A 21326-nucleotide genomic window follows, 5' to 3' on the forward strand; every position below is an offset into this window, starting at 1 on the left:
ATCTTTGACATGTGAATTAACATTTTATTATTTAAATCACCTTTATTTATTGAGCTATTGGTGGCTTTTAAGAAATGTACCGCCAGTGGTTTCCTTCATTGCACTCTAAGCAATTAAGCAAGTAGAAGGGGGAAACCCCGTGGGGCACTAAGCAAAGGGGCATCCTTGCCACCTGCCCTGGGTAATTCAGTTTGAATTAGCAGACACCTTTGCACAAATCATTTTAATTACAATTTATAATATCTAGAACAGCGGTCATTTTGTATGACCGCCAGGCTTTCTAGTAATACATAAAGATGTTAGCTTTTTGTTTTTCATTAGATGCAAGAAGAGGCAGGCTCAAAGCCTGGTTGGAGATCCAGGCTTGAGCAGTTTGATAAATATATTGGAAAGGAAATTAGACATTGAAGGATCAAGACCATAAGACAATAGGAGAGATCAAGAATTCAAACATGTCATTCATATTCGTCTATGGCCAGCACAGATTCATAACATGAATTTGTTTAACATCTTTATGAGTATTTAAGACATGCATTTAAATTAAGTTGCTTCTTATCGGCTAACTCTACTGGGACAACCATTCTAAAGGGCTCCACATCTTCAAATTACAATGACTGGGGAAGTACAGGAATGTTTTGTGTTTGAGAGTAGTTTTGAAGGGAGCTGGAAAAAGACATGGTAGAGGAAAGTGATAAAAGGTTTTTTCTCCTGAGGAGAGGTGGAAAAGATCACACATATTCTGTTGGTGGGAATGCTGCTGTCATGGAATGTTGAAATATTGGTTACAGAAACCTAGTTTCATGCATTTTCTTTAAGGGGCTAGAAAACAGGAACTACTTTAAAAAAAAATCAAACCAGGCATAGTACACTCAAAGTTGATTGTGAACACCCTTAAATGACACCAATTTGGTGAGGTTGTGAACACTTTTTCCTGGTTATGCACTCTCGGGGTGGGGGGGTGCATTTGCTGTGGGAGGGAGAGGCCACCTCACCTCGGAGGTTCCTGAGGAGGACTTTCAGCTTCTGTGGCTCATCGGTGCGCCTCCTGTTGAAGTCAGCTCGCGGGTGTGTTTGGGCACAGTGATCTGTCTGCAGGATGTGAAAGAGGATGGCCATGTTGGGCCCGATTTTATCCATCAGGCTGTCTCTAATTGTGCTGACGGTGTCGCCATCACATTCCAGTAGGCTTTGGATAAGTCTGTTATGGTATCTGTTGGAGAAGTGATTGGGGAGCTGGACGACTTTAGTTATGGCTTCAGGGTTCTGCTTGGCAATGCTGCACACGTTCAGCTTGCTGTAGCATTTCTCCTGCACCTCAGCAATCATCCTCTGGAAAGTGGAGCACCTCCGGATGGCAAGAAAGACCTTGGCGGTGACCCTGTTGGCGATGTACTTCAAGCTTTCTTTGACAAATGCTTTTCCCTGAGTATCGAATTTAGCAGCGTGTACAAGAAGGATTTACAGATGTCATACATCCCATCTGTGTCACAGGTGGAGTTCTCTAGGCATGTGAAAGCCCCACAGCCAACCTGCAGAGCACTGTTGAGGCAGAGAACCACTTCTGCTGAGTTCTGAGCTGCCACCCGGGATTTCCTGTAGCTCACAAAATCATTCTGCTCTGCCTCATGGGCTGCAGAAGCACTGCTGAGCTTTGGAGCATTCTCTCTTTGCTTATATACTTAAAGGTTCCTTACATGTATATTCGTGAGGAACAGTGGCATTTAGTGTTTGTTTGTTGTAATGTGTTTGTCCTTAAGACGATACCACACAGTCTTGTTTTTCATAAGAACAAACAAATACATTACAAAGAGAAGTCTTGTAAATTTTGAAATTGGAAAATGTGAGTCCTTCAACTTGGTTGTTTTCAAAATTATTTTAGATATTCTGGGGGCCTGGGATTTTATAATCAGCTTGTCAATTTCTGCATAAACAATAACTGAAATTTAGACAGATTCTGTGTTGAATCTATAGGGCCATCCATTTTTGTATGGCCCATAACTTGTATTGATTTTCAGATTCTGAAACTTTTGAAAAGCTACTAGAAGAATAGTATTTCATACCAATTGAAAATTACATAAAATTCAAATTTCTAAGCATATAAAGTTTTATTGGAACAGAGTCATGCTCATTAATTAACTATTGTCTAGGGCTGTTTTAGCAATACAATGACAGAGTAGCAAGAGACTTTGTGGTCCACAAAGCCTAAAATATATACTATATGGTCCTTTACAAAGAAAGTATGGGGACCCCTAATTTATACTACAGCAAAGACTGAACAAATATTGCCTAAAAGACTATGGCCAAAGGATGAAAATTTCCATTTGTATGCCAAAAGATTTTCTTGAGCTATGTCTAGATCTGATGAATCTTGGCCTTTAAATTTTTTTTCCTACTGTAGTAAGTAAAAGAGGAAGGAAAGGGGCTAGGTTATATTCAGAAAGAAAGAAAGAAAGAAAGAAAGAAAGAAAGAAAGAAAGAAAGAAAGAAAGAAAGAAAGAAAGAAAGAAAGAAAGAAAGAAAGAAAGAAAGAAAGAAAGAAAGAAAGGAAGAAAGAAGAAAGAAAGAAAAGAAAAGAAAAGAAGGAAAGAAAGAGAAGGAAGGAAGGAAGGAGGGAAGAAAAGAAAGAAAGAAAGAAAAGAAAGAAAGAAAGAAAGAAAGAAAGAAAGAAAGAAAAGAAAGAAAGAAAAGAAAGAAAGAAAAGAAAAAAGAAGGAAAGAAAGAGAAGGAAGGAAGGAAGGAGGGAAGAAAAGAAAGAAAGAAAGAAAGAAAGAAAGAAAGAAAGAAAGAAAGAAAGAAAGAAAGAAAAGAAAGAAAAGAAAAAAGAAGGAAAGAAAGAGAAGGAAGGAAGGAAGGAGGGAAGAAAAGAAAGAAAGAAAGAAAGAAAGAAAGAAAGAAAGAAAGAAAGAAAGAAAGAAAGAAAGAAAGAAAGAAAAGAAAGAAAGAAAGAAAGAAAGAAAGAAAGAAAGAAAGAAAGAAAGAAAGAAAAGAAAAGATGAAGAGATGTAAGTAAGATGAACACTGTGTATCTTTATAGAGCAATATAGAATTCAAGTGTTAGAACTGGAGGGATCTTAGCAATCCTGTCATTTTTACAGTTTAGGACAAAGTGACTCAGGCACTCAGGCAGTCTTTCCCTAAATTCCACAGTGTCTGATTCCTGGTCTTATAGTCTTTTGACTACCTTGTCTATTTTAAGACAGTTATATAAAATACACTCATACAATAATGGATACTATTCTATCACTCTCTAGAGTTAGTTCACATTATGAAAAATTACAACTTGTTCATCTCTCTCCAGAAACTGTTCAGGGCCTTGAGCCAACAGATTTGATGATGAAGCTAAGACATCAAGGATGGACATAGAGCTAAGTGAAACAAGTCATTCAGAGAAAGACAAATACCATATGATTTCACTTATCTAAATAAACAAACAAAATTGAAACAGCCTCATAGACACAGAGAACAGACTGATGGTTGCCAGAGAGGAGGAGGGTTGAAGGACTGGATGAAAAAGTTTAAGGAAATAAGAAGTACAAATTTGTAGTTAAAAAATAATCATGGAGATGTTAAATACAGTATAGGGAATATAGCAGTAATATTGTATGAGAAAGAAAGAAGGGTCAGGAAGGTAGAAAAGGATAAAGGGGGGATAAATGGTGATGGAACTAGACTTGACTTGGGGTGGTGGATACACAATACAATATACAGATGATGCATTATAGAATTGTACACCTGAAACCTATATAATTTTATTAACCAATGTCACCCCAATAAATTCCATTAACAATAAATAAATAAAATTGTAATTACTATGTATGGTGCCCACTGGGCACTGGAAATATTGGTGAGGAAAACTTAAGGTGTATGATTATCTAACCACTATTCTGTACACCTGAAACTAATACAAAATAATATTGAATGTAAACTGTGATTGAAAAAAACAAAAAGAAGAAAATGAAAACAACCGACCCGAATTTGTAGAATTCTGCTAATGCATGCTTGGAGAATTTTATAGCACAAAATGCCTATGTTAGAAAAGGAGAATGGTCTCAAGTCAATGATCTCAGCTTCCATCTTATGGAAACTAGAAAAATAAGAGCAATTAAATTTAGCATATATAGAGGAAAGAAAATAATAAAGATCAGAGCAGACATAAATGAAATTTGAGACAACAACATCAATGACCAAAACAATAGAGGTAAAAGTCAATGAAGTCAAATGCTGCTGGTTCTTTGAGAAGATCAATAAAATTGATAAACATCTAGCCAGACTTATCAGGAAAAAATAAGAGAAAATACAAATGACTAACAACATGAATGCAAAAAGTTATATCACTACAAATTCCACAGATTCTTAAAAGATAATAAATACTATAAACAAATGTACGTCCATAAATTCACCAACTTAGACACAAATGACCAAGCTCTACCAATTACTAGATTGAAACCATCAAGAAGTTAACTAAAGTATCTAAATCTTAGTTTCTTTGTCTGCAAAATGGCAGAATTGTTGTGAGGAGTAAATGCACATGAAATTCTTAGCTGCTGTCATTATTATCACCATCGGGATGATACTGGGGAGAAATCATGTGATCCACAGTCAGGTATTGTGGGAGCTGATTGATTTGGTAAACCACTCTTTGGACCCTAGTCTTGTTCAATCTCATATTATTATTTTAAAAAGTCTCCTGCTCACTAGAGAGAACTTATGGGAGCCTCGTGCATTAAAAGGCTGACTAATCATTATCAATAAATTGTGTTGATAAAAAAAAATAAAAAAAAATAAAAAGTGCAAAAAAATTTTTTAAATAGGGGTTCTATCAGCAGGATGCTTTTTGAAACTATCATTTTGTAGCACTTTAGTATATGGTAATTTTATTTTACTGTATGCTAAAAACTGTAATTATGAGGTGTTGATAATACACTTGACAGTTTGTCACTTCACTTTAAAGCCTCATGTTCCTGAATTGTCAGTTCACTTCTGTGGTATCAAAGATACGCAGTAGGACAAAGAATGATCAAAAACAGAGATTATATTTGGGGCATTTCAAGTTGTATTGTTATTTTCATTGGTCAAAATAGATTCTTTCTTTGTGTGAACTAAAGCAGCAGGATGGGGGTGGGGGGAGGGTGGTCTATGGTTGGATTTCCACTGATTGTCACTTACTGACCTGCTTACACTGGCAATGGTTGAGTGCCTCAGCTCTGGGTCAGTGTAGACCTGAGCTGAGACTGTGCACCCTGGGAGGCTGAGAAAAAATTGGCAACTGCAACCAAAGGAGGGCCTGAGAAGGAGAAACACTTCCATCAGGTTAATGCAATCTGTCAGCAGCCGCAGGGCTCCAGAGCATGATCTCCCAGAATGCCAGAGGTGTGGAAAGGCAGCCAACAAGAGGAGGAGGAGGGGACAGGAAAAAACAAAAAATTCTTCATTATTCCCAATTATAGCAGGAGTGAGTAGGAGTTCAACAGGAGGCAGTCATGAAACAAAATTAAAATATGGTTCAACAATTAGCAAACTGCTGACTTTGTTCTCTGGACATTACTTTCGTGGTGGGAATCAAATAATTTAACAACTGGTTCTCTGCCCTAATGACCGTTTTAAGTATAAAAAGACGATATACCAAAAGGAATTTTATAATTTCATGCATTTAATACTTAAAATAAGAACAAGGAAAGAGGTACACAAAACTAGATTATAAGAGTTTTAAAATATTAATGAAAAAAATGTTAAATAATACCTGACCAAAAAACAATAAAACTGTTATTTAAGATGTTTGCATATTGCTTCTTGATTGGCGTCCTCATTTGCAATTTTTTTCACCTATGGACGGAATGAACATCACTGCGGATGCTTAGAATACACTGTGGCCCAAATGAATGTTAAAAAAGAGTAAAGAATGTCAATTTGTGATTTCCACATTGGGCAGCGTTGGTCAAATAAGTTTGTAAATATGATGTATATGTTTGCTCGCTTCGGGTGTGGGAGACAGGCTGTAAGCTGGCAAGGTCCTTATAGCCTAAGGACCTAAGGTCTTCTCAAAACTAAGCTTTTCCTCACACCCTTGACTGTTGCATGATAGGGGTGGTGCACTCTTATGAGGAATCCCATTTATGCCTTATATAAGTGGCTTTGTATCAGAGACTTCCTTGTTTGTATATTGGCTTTGTTATAAAGTACTGTACCTCATTTCTGTGGGTTCATGTAGAGACACCAAGTCCAATATGAATTTTGAGGAGTTTTATTATGAAAAATCGGCAGCATACATGGAGCAATTCTCCTACCTAAATCATGCAGCCCTGATTACCTCTCAGAGGCTGCTTATATACTCTTTGACCACACACAGGTGTGGGGGAGGGGGCATAACATCATGACACAAGCTTATAACTACATACAGGTGGGGGATTCACAAGACATACATTTCACAGATTCTTCCATTGTCTCTGTCCTCCCTCCATTGCCTAGGGTCGTCAATCTTTTTATAAAAACCGCCCACTTTTTTTTTTTTTTTTTTTTTTTGAGAGAGAGGAAAGAGAGAGACAGAGAGAGAGAGAAGGGGGAGGAGCAGGAAGCTTCGATTCTCATATGCGCCTTGACCGGGCAAGACCAAGGTTTCAAACCGGCGACCTCAGTGTTCCAGGTCGACGCTTTATCCCACTGCGCCACCACAGGTCAGGCAAAAAAACTGCCCACTTTTGCAGTGCTGGTCAACCTGGTCCCTACCGCCCACTAGTGGGTGTTCCAGTTTTCATGGTGGGCCAATGCAGCACCATTTGGTTGCTCTGCTACCGCCCACCATGAAAGCTGAAATGCCCACTAGTGGGCAGTAGGGACTAGGTTGACCAGCACTAAAAAGTGGGCAGTTTTTATAAAAAGTTTGATGACCCCTGGAGGGGCATGCTATTCCTAGGATTCAAAGAGGGAGAGAAAAAAAGCAATATACAAATTCTATCTCCTATTGAAAGAGTAAGGAAGTTCTTCAAATACCTTACTACAGCTTAAAGGCTTTAATTTTCTACACTATAAAATGAAGCAGACCAGGGGCTCTCTCTCTCAGTTCCTGCCATTAGCATTGCAGAGGCCTCCCTGATCCCTTGCCCTCTATGGGAAAAGCAGGTTTTCTGCTTTTCCCTTGGTTTTTCTTATGACTTGCCTGTCTTGGTGAGACACCAATAAACAGAATGGTCCACCATCCTCCAACTCCGCCATTTCTTTACTATCTGCCTGAATTCAATGAGAACCTGTATGTGAATGGCTGCGATGGCAGCCTATGGCCATACAGGCAGCTGCCCAGATACCCACCTTAGTGAGAACCCTGATTACAAGTTCCATTTCAACAACCAGTTCTCAGAACTCAACAAAAATCAGGTATCAGTTCTTTCGAACCGGTGCAAACTGGCTGCATCCCACTGCTGCATTACTTCTAGGTGCAGCTCTGCTGTGGCTGGTGGCAGAAGCCGGTTTGGCTAAATTAGAGGGGCCCCTCTGTGCATTGCCTTTTCCAAGTTCTTGGGAGGGGCCCTAGCAATGTACTCATACCAGCTTAAGTTTGTTAATATTTATGGACTCAAGGTATTTTAACTGCAGTCTGTTAAGCCCACTGTGCCTTTCTATCTTGATTTCCTTCACGGACAGTTTGGGATTTGCCAAGGGAGAGTTGAGTTAGGAATATATCTAATTGACTGCAATTTAGAAAGATGTTTTGGAACCTTTCAATAAAAACACGAGAAACTACAAACTATTTAAATAAGGTAGTTTGTTTTACATTTTTTTTTTTTTTTTTTTTAAGGAAGAAAGCGAAGCACTTTGTTTTTGCTCTCAACCTTTTCACTGGACGTGGCTCAAAAGGTGTTGAAAACAAAATTGTCTCGTGGTTCCACTGGGGCTCGAACCCAGGACCTTCTGCGTGTAAAGCAGACGTGATAACCACTACACTATGGAACCTCCGTGTTATTTTACATTTCTTAAAATTAATGGAGTATGACACAAAACAGTTTAGAGGAGTGATTAACTCAATAGAAATATTCTGACATCAACAAATAAAAGATAGTATAAACCTTTCAGGTGAAACTAAACCCAATCATTTACTTTGAGGAAGGGACATCCTATTGTTGTAAGGTACTGAAGAACTGCAAAAATTAATATTAATATTTTAGAAGGAAGAGTCAGGTTTCTTGCCTCTCCTTTCTGTGGAAAATGAAAGCAGAAGAATGTGGGAGCTTCCTGGTTTATGAGGACATACTATGTACTGAGATAAGCAACCCCCTTTTACTAAGAGGCTTAAAAGGCATTTTATGATTTAGGCCAAGTATTCAGAGAGATTTTATAAATATGATTTTTATACTTGTGTGTGATTTATACCAGCTCAAGATGGCCTATCGCATTCATACTTAGGAAGGGCTATTATATTATAAATAGAGAGGTTTTTGTAGTAGGTTTTAAATGAAAAGAGGAAACAGGCTTAGACTCCCTCTCTTCCCCATACCTGCAAGGAAGAAGGTAAACAGCTAGCCAGGTGCGGGGGAAGGGAAGAAAGATTTAAGTAGCTTTTTCCTCTCCCCATTTCTTTCTCCTTAATGGGCGATTTACAAACGCTTTTCCTCTGACATCATGTAAGCCTCCTCCCATCCTGAAATCATGTGATTGATGTATGTATCTCTAGACAAAGGAATGGGAGGTAGACACTAAAAGATTTGTGAATGTCTTTGATATGTAAAATGACATCACTATTGTGTTACCTTGTAAGTTTTAATATGTAAGAATGTTTTTTATAGATCCTATAGACAAATGTTATGTTTGTTAATGTTTGTGTCATGCTCCCCCTCCTTTTCCCCCCACCTGTATGTGGTCGAGGGGATATAACTAGCTTCAGAGCTATATTCGAGGTTACATGATTTGGGTGAGCTATACCCCATGTAAGTCATATGCAGCCGGCTTATTAATAAATCTCCTCTTAAAAATTCTTCTGGCCTGACCTGTGGTGGCGCAGTGGATAAAGCGTCGACCTCGAAATGCTGAGGTCGCCGGTTCAAAACCCTGGGCCTGCCTGGTCAAGGCACATATGGCAGTTGATGCTTCCAGCTCCTCTCCCCTGTCTCTCTCTCTCTCTCTCCTCTCTAAAATGAATTAAAAAAAAAAAATCTTCTGTATCCTGCCTTGGTGTCTCTACATAACCTGTGCAATTAAGGTACGCTACTTTACAACACTATCAGGAGAAATAGATGGTATTTGGATTGTTTGAAATCTGATTAATGAAGACTTTTGAATTATAATAATTCATTGGAAAAGAATTTTAAATTCTTATGAATTAAAGATGAGATGTTGACATTGATAAGAACATAAAATTCTTAATATTTTAATATACTTAGGACTTTGATGACAAACCAGTTATTGAATACTGTCAATTTGAAGACATTGACCAAAAAAACCCCCCTTAAAATACACTGAACTACCACAGCTCTTAATATAAAAGATATTTATTACTTCCTTCAAATTTGACAAAATCCAAGAAGGTTACAAGACATTACTACTAACTAGTTGCCAAGTTAAAATAAAATTTTCTGTTATCAATAATAAAAATTTCAATTAAGGATGCTTAAGGAAAGACTGAATTTTCTTTCTCTTCCTGCTATTAAAAATATTACAAAATTATTGTCTTGAAGAAACTATTAGTGTTTGTGGACAAAAATTGTATAAAAAAGCATTTAAGAAATGCATAAAGAAGTTAAGTAGGCATACTTCTTTTCTAGATGTTTGTGGTATCTAGTAGTGTTAAATAAATTATAATTTGTGTAATTTTTATTATTCTAAATATTTACTTTTGTATCCAATTTGATATTTACAATTTTGTATTTTTTTTCTAAAAAGGGCCCCTTGAAAGTTTTTCGTATTTTTTAAATTGTGGTAAAATATACACAACAAAATTCACCATCTTAAACATGTTTTTTTCTTAAACATTTTTAAATGTATAGTTCAATGGCATTAAGTACATTCACATTGTTGTAAAAGCATCACCACCATCCATCTAACTGCACAACTCTCACCAACAGTACACAAGAATTCCAATTTCTCCACATCCTTGTCAACACTTGTTATTTCCTGTTTTTATTTTAGATAATAGTAGCCATTTTAATGGGTGTGAAACCTTTAAAACATGGCTGGGGATTTGGTTTTGCTGAGCAGGCATTTACACAGTATCGCTGAATCAATTCTCTTCATAGCTATTTCCACAGCCATCGTTAGAACACAGCTCAGTAAAGACTCAGTATTTCTGCTTGGTGCTTCTGTATTTCTCTCTCTTGAAGTCCTTGGTATCATTTTTCTCAAGCTTGAATTTGGGTGATATCACAGATCCCAGCTTTTTGTGTTTATTTTTTATTTGTTTTAGAGTTTACTGTACCTATATACATTTTTATCCAATTGAACAAGAGGATCTATTCTGCATACTTATTCTTGCTACCATCTATCAGAAAACTTTAAAGTCAGTCTATAAGGATCATTGCCATATATACTCAGTGATGATGCTCTTTCTTTGTGTGATTGATGTTAAAGCTGTTATAGCTGGTACTGTAGGACCTGATGCTGAAACACTAAAATGTGTCTTTACTGGCTGATAAATAGCCACTACCTTGTAACTCTGAGCACTTTTCTACCATCTTGGAATCATACACAGTGGTCCCTCATCTATGGCAGGGGTTAGGTTCCAGAACACCCGCGATAGGCAAAAATTCGTGAAGTAATGACCTTATATTTATTTCATCTATATAAATAAAAATGTAAATGTTCGTTTGTTCAAAATCTTAAATCTTCTAAAGTTCTTCACTGATTGCTTTGAAGTTTTGACATAATGTTGCATTAGAATAAGTGCTCTTTTTTATATACATACTATTATATAGATATAGATGTCACACCTGTGACAGGTAAAAACATGCTTTTTTGATAAACAGCGCCATCTGTTGGACGTAAAAGCAACACATGCTATACTAAATATTTTACGATTCCATTTCAATATTCCTGATTTACGATCCATTTATGTGCAGCCAGACTTGAGGATGCACAGTTGTGAGCATGGCGATTGTATTCTGCAGCTTCAGATCTGCTTCCTTCTCAACAGAATGAACATGACAGGCTGAGAGTGACTGAAAGATGTCAACAAGAAACAGCAGATCAGCGTCAAACACGACTCCTTGCTCAGCAATCACGCCATTACAATTGCCTTGCATTCCGGTACAAACAAGCTGATGATTATAATTTGAGCCGCATGTTCTCATCAGCACCATGACTGAAGTGTGTCCTTATTGCAGGGGTCTGAAATTTAATGGAGAAATGAAAGGAATGTGTTACATTGCCGGAAAAATTAAACTGCCTCAACTTGGAGAACCGCCAGAGCCATTAAAAACTTTGCTTGCCGGATATACCGCCAAATCAAAGCATTTCCTAGCTAACATCAGGAAATAGAACTCATGCTTCCAAATGACGTCGTTCGGCACAGAAATCCTAACAGCTCAATTCATACCAACTTTCAAAATGAAAGGACAAATTTATCATAAAGCCCACTCCCTGCTTCCATTCCCAGATGGTCAACATAAATTCCTACAAATGTATTTCATCGGTGATGGCAATGATAAATTGAATGCATGCTGTGGAATTTCTACCGGCATAAAAATGTTCATCGTTTCCCAACTGCAAGAGCTTCTTCACGAAAAAAACAATTTAGTGCGTTTGTTCAAAACAGCAATTGACATGATGCCATCTGATACACACAAGATTGTTATTCATGCTGACAAAACGGCTGCTGGAAAACATGTGCGAAGATTCAATGCTCCAACTATAGATGAAGTGGCAATTGTTATAGTCGGAGATCAAGTCCAACCTAGAGATACTGTTCTTTTTTTTTTTTTGTATTTTTCTGAAGCTGGAAACAGGGAGAGACAGTCAGACAGACTCCCGCATGCGCCCGACCGGGATCCACCCGGCCTGCCCACCAGGGGGCGATGCTCTGTCCACCAGGGGGCGATGCTCTGCCCCTCTGGGGGGGGTCGCTCTGTTGCGACCAGAGCCACTCTAGCGCCTGGGGCAGAGGCCAAGGAGCCATCCCCAGCACTCGGGCCATCTTTGTTCCAATGGAGCCTCGGCTGCGGGAGGGGAAGAGAGAGACAGAGAAGAAGGAGAGGGGGAGGGGTGGAGAAGCATATGGGTGCTTCTCCTGTGTGCCCTGGCCGGGAATCAAACCCGGGACTTCTGCACGCCAGGCCGACACTCTACCACTGAGCCAACTGGCCAGGGCCGAGATACTGTTCTTCATAGGAGAAACAATCAATTGACAAAACTTGCAGAAACTCATTGATGCTACAATGCCCTGCAATATACAATCATTTTTGGGATAGTGCCGATGGATATCACTTCAATGTTAAGATGATAAATCCAGTCAGTGGAGAAGAAACAAATATGAAATGCAGCGCAATGAACTATTATTCATACTGATTAATGATTCGAGAGAATGAAGGCAATCATATTTCGAAATGCCATCGTTTCACCAATACATCGTAGATCTGTATGCAAAAATCGAAACAGAATGTTTGATATTCATCCGTTTGAATAATACCAAGCTTTGCTCTGAAGAATACGTCCATTTGCGAGATGCAGTTGTAAATGACAGAAATACAACTAACGTTAGAAGACTAACAATTTTGCCATCTTCATATACAGGTAGTCCACATCATATGCACGAGTATGCTCAAGATGCAATTGTTTATGTTCATCACTACAGGCATCCAGACCTATTCATTACATTCACATGCAATCCAGCTTGGGACGATATACAACAGCTTTTACTTCCTGGCCGATCGCCGGTAAATAGGCATGACATCACAGCACGTGTTTTCAGACAGAAGCTGAAATTGCTGATCGATTTCATGGTAAAACATGAAGTATTTGGGTCTGTGCACTGTAAAAAATTAATGAGCAACGTCATAGAAGCAACAATCTCAACAGGACCTTTTAAAGGTGAAGATGTCCTCATTCCTTGCATTCCTATGATTCCAATGGATATGCCATTTCAATTTAAGAGATTGCAATTCCCAATTCGATTGGCATTTGCAATCACCATCAACAAAGCTCAGGGCCAATCTTTAGAATTGTGTGCTTTGGATCTACACACGGATTGCTTCTCACATGGACAATTATATGTTGCGTGTTCTAGATTCGGCAAACCAGACAATCTCTATATCTGCACAGACAATGAAACAACAAAAAATATTGTATACCCACAAGCATTGTGAAATTAAACATATTAGAAACGTGAGCTTTCTCTTTTTTTTCTTTTCCATTTAACCAGACTGAGTCACAGCAATGTGTGTCCAGGTACAGCTAGTTATTTATATATATTTTAAGGCTTTATTTCAATTTAATATTCTTTTAATATATTTTAATTAATGTTTTTATACTGTTTTCAGTTTTTTTAGACTAGAAAATGCTTATTTTACTGTAAAGATAATTAAAATAATATATAAAAATACCTATATACTGCAAAAATCCCACAATATAGCAAAAATCCACAATACAAAATTAGATATATACAACTTAAAAATTCACAATACAGTGAGACTACGAAAAGTGAACTGCAATATGGTGAAGGACAACTGCTGATGGAGAGGAGTCCTTTAGGACTGTGCTTAGAAGGTCCCCTGTGTAAGGTATTTTCCCCGCCAAGGAAGAAGGAAGGGGCCGGAGCCATGAAGTGAGAAATAATAAAAGGCCTTATTGAGTACAGCGCTTCCCTCCCAATGAGGTTCCTTGGCCCCAGGGACATGGAGGCCAGGAAAGTCACATGGGGTGAACCGCGTGGGAGACATTTAAAGGGTCCTGTCTAGGGTGCTTGAGCTAATATGATGTGGTGAAATCTCACTGGCTGGCAAACGGTCGCTTTCTCCAAAGGGCTCCTGGGAAGTTTCTTTTGGCGTGCCTGGATGTGGGCGGGCGGTTCTAGCCAAAATTCCCGGGTCTGGTGTCTCACGTGACCGTCCCCCATTGCTGACCACCCCACACCCTGGGCTCTTAAAATTTTTTGATAAAGGGGCTCATATTTTCATTTTCCACTGGGCTCTGCAAATTATGTTGCCAGTCCTGAACAGATTATGTAGAATATGGTAAATTTTGTAGCCAGTCCTCAACAGCACCATTACCCTTTTAGACACAAGCATTTTCCCAAGTGGGAAAGGGATTCTGCCTTACGGCTTCCCCCAGGGCACAATGTAGGAATTCCACACCAGGCAGGACTCTTTGTGCTAACCACAGATTCCCTTTGGCCCTGCTCCTCCGCCACTGTTTTCTGGCTGACATTCTCCTGGAGCCCAAGCCTGGGAAAAGGCTTTTAGAGACCAACATTTTCCTGCTATGAGAAATGGTATATTTTTAAGAGGCATAACCCTTTCATAAGTTCAGTTTTCCCCCCTGATTCTCACTTCCATCATTGTTGAAGATACCCCTCCATCTCTTTAAACAGTATTTTTATTCTTATTACTGTATTTTTTAGAAAAATTGCATAAATTTTGCTAAATAAATCTTTCTCAAAAGAAACTTGTTTTCAGGTCCTATTTCAACCAGTAAATTCAAGTAGATATTTAAGAAATTGGGCAGAGCCAGACCAGGCGGTCACGCAGAGGATAGAGTGTCAGACTGGGACACAGAGGACTCGAGTTTGAAACTCCGAGGTCGCCAGCTTGAGTGCGGGCTCATCTGGTTTGAGCAAGGCTCACCAGCTTGAGCCCAAGGTTGCTGGCTTGAGCAAGGGGTCACTTGCTCTTTTGTAGCCACCCAGTCAAGGCACATATGAGAAAGCAATTGATGAACAACTAAGGTGCCACAATGAAGAACTGATGCTTCTCATCTCTCTTCCTTTCTGTTTGTCCCTATCTGTCCCTCTCTCTGTCTCTGTCACAAAAAGTATATATATATCATGCAGAATTCCTATCTAATTTCTGCTGCATTGGTTCATTGGAAAGCCTTACCTACATTGGAAATAAATGAGGAGAAAGTTCTAGTTACTTCCTTGAATACGGCCTTGACGCACAAGCCCCATTTTAGCCTATTTGGAGAGATACTAAGTTACCAGGAACACATTTCTATTTGTGTTTATACACTTCATCTGTGACATGAACATTAATTTACTTATCAAGCAGGCATTTTGTGGAAATTCATCTGCTAAAATAAGAATGGTTTTAAACCAAAACTTTTAAACCAAACTACGTATTATTATTATACATTCGCTGTTATTACATACGATCATAATTTGGTTATATCTAGTATAATAATACTAATAGGTTATTGATATTCAATGATACTAAAGACAGTTTTCACTCAACATCAGTCAACAACTCTTTTTTATTAAATGATGACACAACAAACTCAGGTTTTGTAATACAACCTGCTACTAAGAGTATTAATGGTATTCTGGACTACCAAAACAATTAAATAAACAAACACCATTTGTTCTTTTGATGTCACTCAATCTTTGTAGAACATGAACAACATTCACAAATTATAGCAAAACTGCTAGTGACAAGTGGTTTAAAGAGAGTGGCTAATTCAAAGAGAAAAAGAGAGCCTTGGGGTATTTCATCTCCCTATCTAGACCCTCTCAGTGTGTACAGTAAACAGCTCTGAGAACAATAATAATTAATAATCATTTGTTATGGAACAGACTCTGTGTTGATGTTTTATAAATGTTATTATGTAAACCTGTTGTGCCCCAGGTCCTCTAGCTCAGTGGTCCCAAACCCCTGGGCCGTGGACCAGTACCGATCCATGGGCCATTTGGTACCGGTCTGCAGAGAAAGAATAAATAACTTACATTATTTCCATTTTATTTATATTTAAGTCTGAACGATGTTTTTTTTTTGTTTTTTGTTTTTTTTTATTTTTTTTATTTTTTATTTTTTATTTTTTTTACAGAGACAGAGAGAGTCAGAGAGAGGGACAGATGGGGACAGACAGACAGGAACGGAGAAAGATGAGAAGCATCAATCATCAGTTTTTTGTTGCGACACCTTAGTTGTTCATTGATTGCTTTCTCATATGTGCCTTGACCATGGGCCTTCAGCAGACCGAGTAACTCCTTGCTTAAGCCAGCGACCTTGGGTCTAAGCAGGTGAGCTTTGCTCAAGCCAGATGAGCCCATGCTCAAGCTGGTGACTTCAAAATTTCGAACCTGGGTCCTCTGCATCCCAGTCCAACGCTCTATCCACTGCGCCACTGCCTGGTCAGGCTGAACGATGTTTTATTCTTAAAAAGTGACCAGATTCCTTCTGTTAGATCCGTTTAAGACTCACTCTTGACGCTTGTGTCAGTCACGTGATATATTTATCCGTCCCACCCTAAAGGTCGGTTCGTGAAAATATTTTCTGACATTAAACCGGTCCGTGGCCCAAAAAAGGTTGGGGACCACTGCTCTAGCTGTTCTAGGCACTGGTCACAAGGCAGCATCCAGTGAAAGCAAAGTATCCCCTTCGACTTCACCCTCTTTGTGAAGCTGCCTGTGGTTCACTCATAGAAAGCTTGTCATTTCACTTTCCTTATCCATGGTTCACAGCTATACTTATGAAGTTGTTCTCTCCATTGGACTGTGAGTAGCTTTTCAGAAGAGTAGAATGTTATTAATTAATTTATTTTTTTGACAGACACAGAGAGTGTCAGAGAGAGGGACAGATAAGGACAGACAGGCAGGAAGGGAGAGATATGAAAAGCATCAATTCTTTGTTGAGGCATCTTAGTTCTTCATTGATTGCTTTCTCATATGTGCCCTGACAGGGGGCTACAGCAGAGCAAGTGACCCCTTGCTCAAGCCAGCAACCTTGGGCTTCAAGCCAGCCACTTTTGGGCTCAAGCCAGCAACCATGGGTCACGTCTATGATCCCCATGCTCAAACAAGCAACCCCATGCTCAAGCTGGTGAGTGCATGCTCAAGCTGGCTACCTCGGGGTTTCGAACCTGGGCCCTTTGCATCCCAGTCTGATGCTCCATCACTGCACCACTGCCTGGTCAGGCTGGAATGTTATTTTTATGAATAAAATAATAGACAATCACAGTTCTCTCTTGGTTGGATTGTTATCATCTTTGTGATTTACCTACTTCCATTCTCCTTCTCCAACCCTAGTCAACATAGCTGTGCCTCCACCCCCCAAAAAATCCCTCAGTGACTAAACACAGAGTTTCTTTCTTGATCACACAAAGTCTAATATGGATATTCCTGGTCAGGAAGCAATCCTGAGGAATTCTTCTCTAAGCAATGACTTAGGGATCCACGTTCCTTCCATCTTGAATGCCTCCATCTTCAACATGGGGTTTCCATGGTAGCTTCAGGAGAGGGGACAGAGAGTGTAAGGGATCATGCAGGGAGTTTTATGGCTAGGCTTAGAAATGGTATACATCACTTTGATCTACTTCCATACAACTCAGTAAAAGAAGCCCATTAGGTAGGGAAATGCAGTCTTCCAGGGTACCTAAGAAACTGGACTAGTTCACATCCAGCGATAGTACTCAAGACACTCCAGTGGCTTTTCAGATTACTCAGAGTTAAAGCCCAAAGTCCTTACAGTGGCCTACAAAGTACCACCTAATCTGTTCCCCTCTAAGCCTTATGGCTCTAGCTTCACATCCTTCATCTACACATTCCCTTACTCCACTCCAGCCACGCTGGCTTTGGTGCCTAAGTCTTTGCACTTCTATTTCTATTGCTTGGGATGTTCTTCTCCTAAACATGGTATGGCTGGCTCACTCTTTAACTGCCTTCATGTTTTTATTCAATAGGTCCTTTCTCATTGAAACCTTCCCTGGCCATACTACTTACATTTCAAACCACCTCATCCACAATAAATCATAGTCCCTCCCTGCTTTACCATCTCAGGTTTTGAAAAAGCACTTACCTTTGTCAAAATACTCTCTTTTGGCCCTGGCCGGTTGGCTCAGCGGTAGAGCGTCGGCCTGGCGTGCGGGGGACCCGGGTTCGATTCCCGGCCAGGGCACATAGGAGAAGTGCCCATTTGCTTCTCCCCCCCCCTCCTTCCTCTCTGTCTCTCTCTTCCCCTCCCGCAGCCGGGGCTCCATTGGAGCAAAGATGGCCCGGGCGCTGGGGATGGCTCCTTGGCCTCTGCCCCAGGCGCTAGAGTGGCTCTGGTCTCAGCAGAGCGATGCCCCGGAGGGGCAGACAATCGCCCCCTGGTGGGCAGAGCATCGCCCCTGGTGGGCGTGCCGGGTGGATCCCGGTCGGGCGCATGCGGGAGAGTCTGTCTGACTGTCTCTCCCCGTTTCCAGCTTCAGAAAAAAAACCCAAAAAACTCTCTTTCGCTTATTTTACTTTGTATGGATTGTCTTCTACTCTAGAAGGTAAGCTCCACAAAAGGGGAGACAATCTGATCTTTTTAAAATCATGCTATATCTTTTGTACTTAGAACTGTATCTAGTGCAGAGTGGATGCTCAGTAAGTATTTGTTGGCTGAATAAAATTGTGTCAATTAACAAAAGATGAGGATAAATGTAATGTTTTACAGAGATAGGTATTTCCTAACCCTATCTCAATCAGTTTAAGAACATTTTACATGTGAAAGATAATAGAAAGTTTTCAATTTGTATTCTGCTGTTAGAACATGACAGATTATTCTAAATTATCTAAGCAATATTTCAGTGACTAAGAAAATTGTAGAGTCAAAATAGGCTATAAGGAAAAAATCTGAACCAAGATATACCACATGGTTGCCCCTTTTTCTATCCCTAGATAACTTACTTTGAAAATAAACCCCAGCCCTGGCCGGTTGGCTCAGCGGTAGAGCGTTGGCCTAGCGTGCGGATGACCCGGGTTCGATTCCCGGCCAGGGCATACAGGAGAAGCGCCCATTTGCTTCTCCACCCCTCCGCCACGCTTTCCTCTCTGTCTCTCTCTTCTCCTCCCGCAGCCAAGGCTCCATTGGAGCAAAGATGGCCCCGGCGCTGGGGATGGCTCTGTGGCCTCTGCCTCAGGCGCTAGAGTGGCTCTGGTCGCAACATGGCGACGCCCAGGATGGGCAGAGCATCGCCCCCTGGTGGGCAGAGCGTCGCCCCATGGTGGGCGTGCCGGGTGGATCCTGGTCGGGCACATGCGGGAGTCTGTCTGACTGTCTCTCCCTGTTTCCAGCTTCAGAAAAATGGAAAAAAAAAAAGAAAAGAAAAAAGAAAATAAACCCCAATCTTTATAAATTAGTAGAATTATTCTACTAACAATTCCTTACATTTTGTTTGTATATTACAGCTTAACTGTTTCTTCACTGTAATGATAACCTTTCATTTATTCAGAAGGGTTGTTGATACAGCTGGATTTTTTCTTTGTTTGTTGTATGGCAGAAGTATTGAGATTGGATGTCAAGCCAAGTAAGGTAAAGGTGCTGGTTAATGCTTCTATTTACTTGCAGATTTGCAGAGATGAGAACAAGTTAGGCCAAGAAGTTTGGTTATGACACTGATAGCTCAGTAACTGTTTTGCTTCTTTCATACCCTCATGATAAAGAATCATGAAGAAAAATTTTGGGGGTTTAGAATTTTAGAAAGAGAGAAACTACATAGGGACCAAAACTGTCACTGGGTTAACTATTGGATAAGATAAAGGTGATCCCAAACAAAAGATATGGGATGGAAAAAAGAATGATGAACAAATCAACTAATATTGAATAAATATGTGAACATATATAATCAAATATTAACTATATCAGACAAAAATAGTAATGCTTAATTTGTGGAGCTTACATTAACCCCAAATACACAGCAGGATGGTGTTTGACACAGGACAGTGTTTATTATTTTATATCTTTTCTCTGAATTGTTTGGTTATGAGTTTTGCCTATTTTTAAAATTGGGTGTTTGGTTTTCTTTCCCCTTAAATTTTAGAGGTCAGTTGGAGAATGTTTAGAGGCCTGCAGTTTGCCATACTGCTGGAAATGGAAGTCTAAATTGTTGCCATTCAGAATGTGGCCTGTGCATCAGCACCAACTGCATCAGCGAAGAGTTTCACATTAACTGAGAGCTTGTTAGAAATGTAGAATTTTGGGCACCACATCTGACATTCTGAATCAGAACCTGCATTTTAACAAGATCCCCAGGTGATTGATATGCCTAACAAGGTTTGAGAAGCTCTGGTCTCCGTGATGTCTTAAAGACCTCATATTTCATCTCTGGGGATCTCTCCTGACTAACATAGAAGTGAAAGGGGATTCCTTCAGTACCTTTAACCCCATGTGGTGTCTGTAAATTTGTGTGTTAGATTAATTGCACATCTTTCCCTGGATGCTCTATCTTGAAGGAAAAGTTCTGTTTTCTATGTATGTTGGTAAAATTTAAAAAGCTGGTTTTCTAAAATTAATTAACCAATGTTCCTAGAAAACAAGCATTATAAATACCACTTAGAAAATAGACTATAATCCTTCAGAATATGAAACATAAAATTACCATATGATCCAGCAACTCTGCTTCTGGGTACATACGCAAGAGAGTTGAAAGCAGAGACCCAAACAAACATTAGCACAGCCACGTTCATAACAGCATTATTCACAATAGCCAAATGGGAAACAATCCAAGTGTCCATTGATGGATGAATTGATTTTAAAAAAATATGTATATATACACATACACACACAATGGAATATTGTTTAGCCTTAAAAGGAGGAAATTCCAACACATGCTAAGTGAAATAAGCTAGACACAAAAAGAATTATGTGTATGATTTCATTCATATGAGGTACCTAGCATAGTCAAATTCACAGAGACAGAAAATAGAATGATGGTTGCCAAGGACTGAGGGGAGGGGGAGTTACTGTTTAATGGGTATACAGTCTGTTTGGAATGATGAAAAAGTTCTGGAGATGAATGTTAATCATTGTTGCACAATAATGCACATGTACTTAATGCCACTGAACTGTATACTTAAAAATGGCTAAAATAGTAAACATTACATTACATGTATTTCACCACAATAAAAACCCAAAGTCTATTCACCAGTAGATTGTAAGAAACTTCAGAATTTTATTATTATTGTATATAAATTTTTGATTTCTAGTAATGTCTTGAATAAAAGAGTTTTGTTTTGGTTTTTTGTATTTTTTTGAAGTGAGAAGTGGGGAAGCAGAGAGACAGACTCCTGCATGCGCCTGACCAGGATCCACCCGGCGTGCCCACCAGAAGGCGATGCTCTGCCCATCTGGGGTGTTGCTCTGTTGCAATGAGAGCCATTCTAGTGCCTGAGGTGGAGGCCATGGAGCCATCCTCAGTGCCTGGAGCCAACTTTGCTCCAATGGAGCCTTGGCTGT

The 21326-nt window shown here is 39.5% G+C and overlaps 1 non-coding gene and 1 pseudogene across 1 annotated transcript; both read right to left on the reverse strand.

Annotated features, from left to right (window-relative positions):
• Positions 1-891: 891 nt before the first annotated feature.
• LOC136404150 (stanniocalcin-1 pseudogene) lies at positions 892-10076 on the reverse strand (annotated as a pseudogene).
• TRNAV-UAC (transfer RNA valine (anticodon UAC)) lies at positions 7872-7944 on the reverse strand. The gene has a single exon. It is a non-coding gene; the product is annotated as a tRNA-Val (tRNA).
• Positions 10077-21326: the final 11250 nt, after the last annotated feature.

This window comes from Saccopteryx leptura, chromosome 4 (genome assembly GCF_036850995.1).
Source record: "Saccopteryx leptura isolate mSacLep1 chromosome 4, mSacLep1_pri_phased_curated, whole genome shotgun sequence".
Taxonomy (NCBI): Eukaryota; Metazoa; Chordata; class Mammalia; order Chiroptera; family Emballonuridae; genus Saccopteryx; species Saccopteryx leptura.